Source organism: Arachis ipaensis, chromosome B7, assembly GCF_059453495.1.
Source record: "Arachis ipaensis isolate K30076 ecotype BB chromosome B7, ASM5945349v1, whole genome shotgun sequence".
In the NCBI taxonomy this organism is placed as follows: Eukaryota; Viridiplantae; Streptophyta; class Magnoliopsida; order Fabales; family Fabaceae; genus Arachis; species Arachis ipaensis.
The window spans coordinates 77,247,786-77,256,361 of NC_142442.1; the positions used below are offsets into that span (position 1 = coordinate 77,247,786).

The 8,576-nt window shown below is 37.0% G+C and overlaps 1 non-coding gene across 1 annotated transcript; it reads right to left on the reverse strand.

Annotated features, from left to right (window-relative positions):
• Positions 1 to 7,440: 7,440 nt before the first annotated feature.
• On the reverse strand, positions 7,441 to 7,548 carry LOC148553050 (small nucleolar RNA R71). The gene has a single exon (XR_015892613.1). It is a non-coding gene; the product is annotated as a small nucleolar RNA R71 (small nucleolar RNA).
• Positions 7,549 to 8,576: the final 1,028 nt, after the last annotated feature.

The following is an 8,576-nucleotide window of genomic DNA, read 5'->3' on the forward strand; positions in this document are numbered from 1 at the left end:
TGGAAGTTTAGAAATATGTAACGTTGATGATTGATGGGAATGGTGAGTGGTGATTGATAAACCCATATTTTATGATGTATTTTGTGCTCAATTTAAGTGATTTATTCAATCCTTCACCCACTTATTCATGTAAATTGCACGGTTTTACTTTCCCTTCCTTATTTTATGATATATGCGAAAAACATATTTCCTATGCCTTAAAAATATTAATTTTAATTATCTTTTATTACCATTCGATGCCGTGATTTGTGTGTTAAGTATTTTCAGATCTCATAGGGCAGGAATGGCTTAAAGGAAAAAAAAGGAAACATACAAAAATGGAAGGAAAACACAAAAATGGAGTTTTGAAGAAAAGGCAGTAACGCGAACGCATGGACGACGCGAACGCGTGCCTAGCGCGAAAATGCAGCTACGCGAACGCATAGATGACGCGGACGCGCGCCTTGAGCAGAACGCAATTGACGCGTACGCGTGACTGACGCGTACGCGTGACCCACGTGAACGCGTGACAGACGCCACGTACAGGAATCTGCAGAAAACGCCCCTAGCGATTTCTGAACCCTTTTTTCAGCCCAAATCCAAACCAGAAACAGAGAATATAAGCCAGGAAATGGAGGAATCAAAGGATATAGGTAGAACAACTAATTAATAGATACAATATTCACAATTTTAGGATTAGATGTAGTTTTAGAGAGAGAGGTTCTCTCCTCTCTCTTAGGATTAGGATTAGGATTTCTATCAAGTTTAGGATTATTTCTCTTTCATCACAGGTTTAATGTTCCCTTAATTTATTTTCTACTTTTATTTATTCCAATGCTTTTACTTGTTAATGTTCATAATTTGGCTTATAAATTTTTCATGTTGAGATTTGAATATTCTGTTTAATGCAATTTGAGGTATTTCCGTTTATGATTGTTTTATTCTATTTGCGAATGCTTTTAATTCAATTTAAGATATTTTTCCCTTTTGGATTTGGTTAAGTAATTTATAACACTTGAGTTATCAAACTCAGCTGTTGATTGAAATTGAATTCTTTGCTGGTTAATTTGTACTCTAATAACTCTAGTCTTTCCATAGGAGTTGACTAGGACCTGAGGATCAAATTAATTTGTCCACTTAACTTTCCTTTGTTCAGCAAGGGTTAATTAAAAGTGGGAGCAGAATCCAATTCTCTTTACACCTGATAAGGATAACTAGGATAGGACCTAAATTTCTTATACCTTGCCAAGAGATTTTTATTATTATCAATTTATTTTCCTTTTCATTTAAATTACTTGCCCCTTATTTCCAAAAACCCAAAAATATAATGTTTTACATAACCAATAATAAATCATACCTCCCTGCAATTCCTTGAGAAGACGACCTGAGGTTTGAATACTTTGGTTATTTATTTTTATTGGATTTGCTTAAGTGACAACCAAACTTTTGTAAGGAAGGAATTCTTGTCGGTCTAGAAGCTATACTTACAACGCGAATTTATTATGAAAATTCTAGATCGCGCGAGAGTATCGTTCTTCAAAATGGCGCCGTTGCCGGGGATTTGCAAACATGTGCCTTATTATTGGTTATTGTAAAAATTGTATTTTGCTTGTTTATTTGATTTTATTTTTGTTTTAATTTTTATTATTTACTATGAATTCTCACCCCTATCGCTTTGAGTTTGGTTCCAATGCTGTTGAAAGGAATGGAAATTATAACAGGAACATGCATCAATGTTAAAACAATCAGAGATGGAAGGAGCCACGAGGATCTGATCAACCCTTTAGGCAACAACACCCTTCAAGATACCATGAACCACGACCATTCCATAATGCATGTCAAGACAATAGGTACGGTGGACCCCTTCGTGACGACCATCACCCACCAAATTACTATGGTCAAAAACCATTCCGAGGTGCATACCAAGATGATAGATATGATGGACCTCCATCATATGCCTATGAACCACCTCCTCAACGCAGCTTTGAACCACCACACTCACAAGCCAACTACCACCATTCACCTCCATATGACCCTAACCCGTATCCACCCCAATTTTAACCCAATTACTCCCAAGAACCACCACTTTCCTATACACCATGTCCATATCCATCACTTCAAGAATCAAGGGAGCAACTCAAGAAAACATTTGAAAAATTTCATGCCACACTTTACCAATTGAATCAAGCGATAAATAGACTACCTTCCCGATGTTCGGACACTCAAGGAACCCCCATGGCTTCATGTGGGCAATCTAATGAAGAACGCAGCATGAAGGAGATACTAGAAATCCCATTGGATAGAACGGAGCATGACTTTGTATTGGAACAAGTGGAGGAGGCTGAAATTATAGAAGAAGAAGAATTGGTTGAAGACTTAGGAGATGCTGAACCTCCATGGGAATCCAGAATTGTGGAGAATTCCGTCAGGAAAAGTACAGTTGATGCTGAGGAGGATAGTGAACAGCCCCCAAAGCAGGTATCCTATGAAGAACTGGACGGAATAACTCAACAAGCAAGTTTCCTTGATAATGAAGATCACGGGTCAAATTCTCCTAGCAATGAACTTGCATCCACAAGTGAATTCTTTGAGATAGAAGAATCTTCCCCAAGTGAATACGAAGATAATGCGAAGGTAGATTTTTTGCAACCTCTAACTTATGACTTGAGTGATGAGGAAGATATCGAAGACTTGGATCAAGATGTGGTTGAAACCGAAGAAGTCTGCAAGGAAGTGGAAGAATTCACAGAAGAACACAAGGGAGAAGAGCTTGTAAAACCACTAGAAACACATATCTCGAGGCCATGACCACCCAATACTAAATTTAAGTGGGTAAAATCCTTAGCTTTCATCTTTACTTTTTCACTTGAATATGGTTTGCTTGAAACAGATGGCCAGCTTAGAGCTCTTTGCGGCTTTAAGAGTAAAAGGGAAATGGTTTGTGCTCAAGGCTGGTATGCAAGATTCAATAAGGTTTCATGCTTCCATCTGAAGTGTAAGGATTGGTTTCGAGTTCGATTGAATGGGTCTCGGAAAATGTTTGGTCATCTTGGTGAGAATGCAACTTCCAAACTGCCCGGCTGGAAAAATATAGATCGAGACAAAGGCGGATATAAAAGCAAAGTTTGGGATCTTGGAATCTATTCTGACATTCAACATCCCGGGAACTTGAGAACCTATTTAAATTTACTCAAAGGCTTTACATGCCTAGTTTGGGACTGATGAGCGGATAATTTATACGCTTTTTGGCATTGTTTTTAGTAGGATCTAGTTACTTTTAGGGATGTTTTCATTAGTTTTTATGTTAAATTCATATTTCTGGACTTTACTATGAGTTTGTGTGTTTTTCTGTGATTTCAGGTATTTTCTGGCTGAAATTGAGGGACTTGAGCAGAAATCAGATTCAGAGGTTGAAGAAGGACTGCTGATGCTGTTGGATTCTGACCTCCCTGCACTCAAAGTGGATTTTCTGGAGCTACAAAACTCGAAATGGCACGCTTCCAATTGTGTTGGAAAGTAGACATCCAGGGTTTTCCAGCAATATATAATAGTTCATACTTTGGCCAAGAATAGATGACGTAAACCGGCGTTCAACACCAGCTTTCTGCCCAAATCTGGCGTCCAGCGCCAGAAAAGGAGCCAAAACCAGAGTTGAACGCCCAAACTGGCACAAAAGCTGGCGTTCAACTCCAAGAAGGACCTCTACACGTGCAACACTCAAGCTCAGCCCAAGCACACACTAAGTGGGCCCCGGAAGTGGATTTATGCATCAATTACTTACTTTTGTAAACCCTAGTAGCTAGTTTATTATAAATAGGACCTTTTACTATTGTATTAGACATCTTTGGTCTCAGTTTTAATCCATTGTTCATCTTAGGAGACTATTGATCACGTTTTAGGGGGCTAGCCATCTCGGCCATGCCTGGACCTTTCACTTATGTATTTTCAACGGTAGAGTTTCTACACTCCATAGATAAAGGTGTAGAGCTCTGCTGTTCCTCAAAGATTAATGCAAAGTACTACTGTTTTCTATTCAACTCATCTTATTTCGCTTCTAAGATATTCATTCGCACTTCAACCTAAATGTGATGAACGTGACAATCATCATCATTCCCTATGAACGCGTGCCTGACAACCACTCCCGTTCTACCTTCGACTGAATAAGTATCTCTTAGATCTCCTAATCGGAATCTTTGTGGTGTAAGCTAGAATGATGGCGGCATTCAAGAGAATCCGGAAGGTCTAAACCTTGTCTGTGGTATTCCGAGTAGGATTCAATGATTGAATGACTGTGACGAGCTCCAAACTCGCGATTGCTGGGCGTAGTGACAGACGCAAAAGGATAGTAAATCCTATTCCAGCATGATCGAGAACCGACAGATGAATAGCCGTGCCGTGACAAGGTGCGTTGACCATTTTCACTGAGAGGATAAGATGAAGCCATTGACAAGGGTGATGCCTCCAGACGATTAGCCGTGCCGTGATAGGGCATTTTGATCATTTTCCCGAGAGAAGACCGAAAGTAGCCATTGACAATGGTGATGTATCACATAAAGCCAGCCATGGAAAGGAGTAAGACTGATTGGATAAAGATACCAGGAAAGCAGAGGTTCAGAGGAACGAAAAGCATCTCCATTCGCTTATCTGAAATTCCTGCCAATGATTTACATAAGTACCTCTATCCCTATTCTATTATTTATTTTCGAAAACCCATTACTATTTTATATCCACCTGACTGAGATTTACAAGGTGACCATAGCTTGCTTCATACCAACAATCTCCGTGGGATTCGACCCTTACTCACGTAAGGTATTACTTGGACGACCCAGTGCACTTGCTGGTTAGTTGTGCGAAGTTGTGAACCATGGTATTGGCATCTTGTGTTTGGCGCCATTACGAGGGAAAGAAAGAGCAATGAATTTTACATAATTAAAGTGTAATCACAATTTCTGCGCACCAAGTTTTTGGCGCCGTTGCCGGGGATTGTTCGAGTTTGGACAACTGACGGTTCATCTTGTTGCTCAGATTGGGTAACTTTCTTTTCGTTTTCTTTTAAAAAAAAAAGAAGGTTTTCAAAAATTTTTCAAAAAAATCTTTCAAAAAAAAAAATATTTCTCACCTGTTTTCGAAAAAAATAAAAATGTTTTCAAAAAAAAAATATATTTTTATTCAAAATTTTTAAGAATGAATTCTAGTGTTTCATAAAGCATGTTGAAGCCTGGCTGGCTGTAAAGCCATGTCTAAATTCATTTGGACTGAGGCTTGCAATTTGTTATCAAGAGCAAGCTAGTTGTTGCTAATCCACCTGCTGCTGTTCCTGATATCTTGCTGAAGCTTGGCTGGCCATTGGCCATGTCTAGTGTTTTTGACCGGAGCTTTCATTGAAAGCTTGGCTGGCTAGTGAGCCATGTCTAATTCCTGGACTGAAGCTTTAGACTAACATGGCAAGATTCCTGGAATTCATATTAAAAATTTTGGAATCCTTATTTTTCTTTCTTTCTAAATAATTTTCGAAAAATATAAAATAAAAATCCAAAAAAATTAGAAAATCAAAAAAATCAAAAATATTTTTCTGTTTCTTGTTTGAGTCTTGAGTCATGTTATAAGTTTGGTGTCAATTGCATGTGCATCTTGCATTTTTCGAAAATTCATGAATTCATAGTGTTCTTTATGATATTCAAGTTGTTCTTGGTAAGTCCTCTTGTTTGATCTTTGCATTTGCATGTTTTGTGTCTTTTCTTGTTTTTCATATGCATTCTTGAATTCTTAGTGCCTAAGCATTAAAGAATTCTAAGTTTGGTGTCTTGCATGTTTTCTTTGCATTAAACATTTTTCAAAAATATGTTCTTGATGTTCATCATGATCTTCATAGTGTTCTTGGTGTTCATCTTGACATTCATAGTGTTCTTGCATGCATCCCTTGTTTTGATTCAAAAATAAAAGAGAAAAACATGAAAATGATGTTTTTAATTTTTCTCTCTCATCATAAAAATTCAAAAATCAAAAAAATATCTTTCCCTTTTTCTCTCTTAAAATTTCGAAAATTAGATTTGACTTTCTCAAAAATTTTTAAAATCTAATTGTTTTCATGAGTCAAATCAAATTTTCAATTTAAAAATCTTATCTTTTTCAAAATCTTTTTCAAAAATCAAATCTTTTTCATTTTTCTTAGTTATTTTCGAAATTATAAAAATATTTTTCAAAAAATCTTTTTCTTAATTTTACTACATAATTTTTGAAAATAGCATTAACAATTAATGTTTTGATTCAAAAATTCCAAGTTTGTTACTTGCTTGTTAAGAAAGATTCAAACTTTGAGTTCTAGAATCATATCTTGTGATTTCTTGTGAATCAAGTCATTAATTGAGATTTTAAAAATCAAATCTTTTTCAAAAACTAATTTCTATCATATCTTTTCAAAAATATCTTCTTATCTTATCTTTTTCAAAAATTTGATTTCAAAATATCTTTTCTAACTTCCTAACTTCTTATCTTATTCAAAATTTGTTTCAACTAACTAACTAACTTTTTGTTTGTTTCTTATCTTTTTCAAAACTACCTAACTAACTCTCTCTCTCTAATTTTCGAAAATATCTCCCTCTTTTTCAAAAATTCTTTTTAATTAACTAATTATTTTAATTTTTGATTTTTTTTTATTTTCGAAAAATTACTAACCTTTTTCAAAAACCATTTTCGAAAATCACTAACTCTTTTTCAAAAATTATTTTCGAAATTCTCCCTCTTTCATCTCATTCTAATTAATTATTCATTTACTAACATCTCTTCCTCACATCACTCACCGAATTCGAACCCCCTCTTCTATCTGTGTTTGAATTTTTTCTTCTTTTCTTCTTCTACTAACAATAAGGAACCTCTTTACTGTGACATAGAGGATTCCTCTTCTTTTCTTTTTCTCTCCTTTTTCTTATGAGCAGGGACAGAGAAAAAGGCATTCTTGTTGAAGCTGGTCCAGAACCTGAAAGGACTCTGAAGAGAAAACTAAGAGAAGCTAAATTACAACAATTCAGAGACAACTTGATCGAAAATTTTGAACAAGTAAAGGAAATGGCAGCCGAACCCAACAACAATGCAAGGAGAATGCTTGGTGACTTTACTGCACCAAATTCTAATTTACATGGAAGAAGCATCTCCATTCCTGCCATTGGAGCAAACAACTTTGAGCTGAAACCTCAATTAGTTTCTCTGATGCAGCAGAACTGCAAGTTTCATGGACTTCCATCTGAAGATCCTTTTCAGTTCTTAACTGAATTCTTGCAGATCTGTGATACTGTTAAGACTAATGGAGTAGATCCTAAAGTCTACAGGCTCATGCTTTTCCCTTTTGCTGTAAGAGACAGAGCTAGAGTGTGGTTGGATTCTCAACCCAAGGATAGCCTGAACTCTTGGGATAAGCTGGTCAAGGCTTTCTTAGCCAAGTTCTTTCCTCCTCAAAAGTTGAGCAAGCTTAGATTGGATGTTCAAATCTTCAGACAGAAAGAAGGTGAATCCCTCTATGAAGCTTGGGAGAGATACAAAGGACTGACCAAAAAGTGTCCTTCTGACATGCTTTCAGAATGGACCATCTTGGATATATTCTATGATGGTTTATCTGAGTTATCAAAGATGTCATTGGATACTTCTGCAGGTGGATCCATTCACCTAAAGAAAACACCTGCAGAAGCTCAAGAGCTCATTGACATGGTTGCAAATAACCAGTTTATGTACACTTCTGAAAGGAATCCTGTAAATAATGGGACGCCTATGATGAAGGGAGTTCTTGAGGTTGATACTCTGAATGCCATATTGGCTCAGAACAAAATATTGACTCAGCAAGTCAATATAATTTCTCAGAGTCTGAATGGAATGCAAGCTGCATCCAACAGCACTCAAGAGGCATCTTCTGAAGAAGAAGCTTATGATCCTGAGAACCCTGCAATAGCAGAGGTGAATTACTTAGGTGAACCTTATGGAAACACCTATAACTCATCATGGAGAAATCATCCAAATTTCTCATGGAAGGATCAAAAGCCTCAACAAGGCTTTAATAATGGTGGAAGAAACAGGTTTAACAATAATAAACCTTTTCCATCATCCACTCAGCAACAGACAGAGAACTCTGAACAAAATACTTCTAATTTAGCAAACTTAGTCTCTAATCTATCTAAGGCCACTGTAAGTTTCATGAATAAAACAAGGTCTTCCATTAGAAATCTGGAAGCACAAGTGGGCCAGCTGAGTAAAAGGATCACTGAAATCCCTCCTAGTACTCTCCCAAGCAATACAGAAGAGAATCCAAAAGGAGAGTGCAAGGCCATTGACATAAGCACCATGGCCGAACCTGTAAGGGAAGGAGAGGACATGAATCCCAAGGAGGAAGACCTCCTGGGACGTCCAGTGATCAATAAGGAGCTTCCCTCTGAGGAACCAAAGGAATCTGAGACTCATCTAGAGACCATAGAGATTCCATTGAACCTCCTTATGCCATTCATGAGCTCTGATGAGTATTCCTCTTCTGAAGAGAATGAGGATGTTACTGAAGAGCAAACAGCCAAGTTTCTTGGTGCAATCATGAAGCTGAATGCCAAATTATTTGGCAT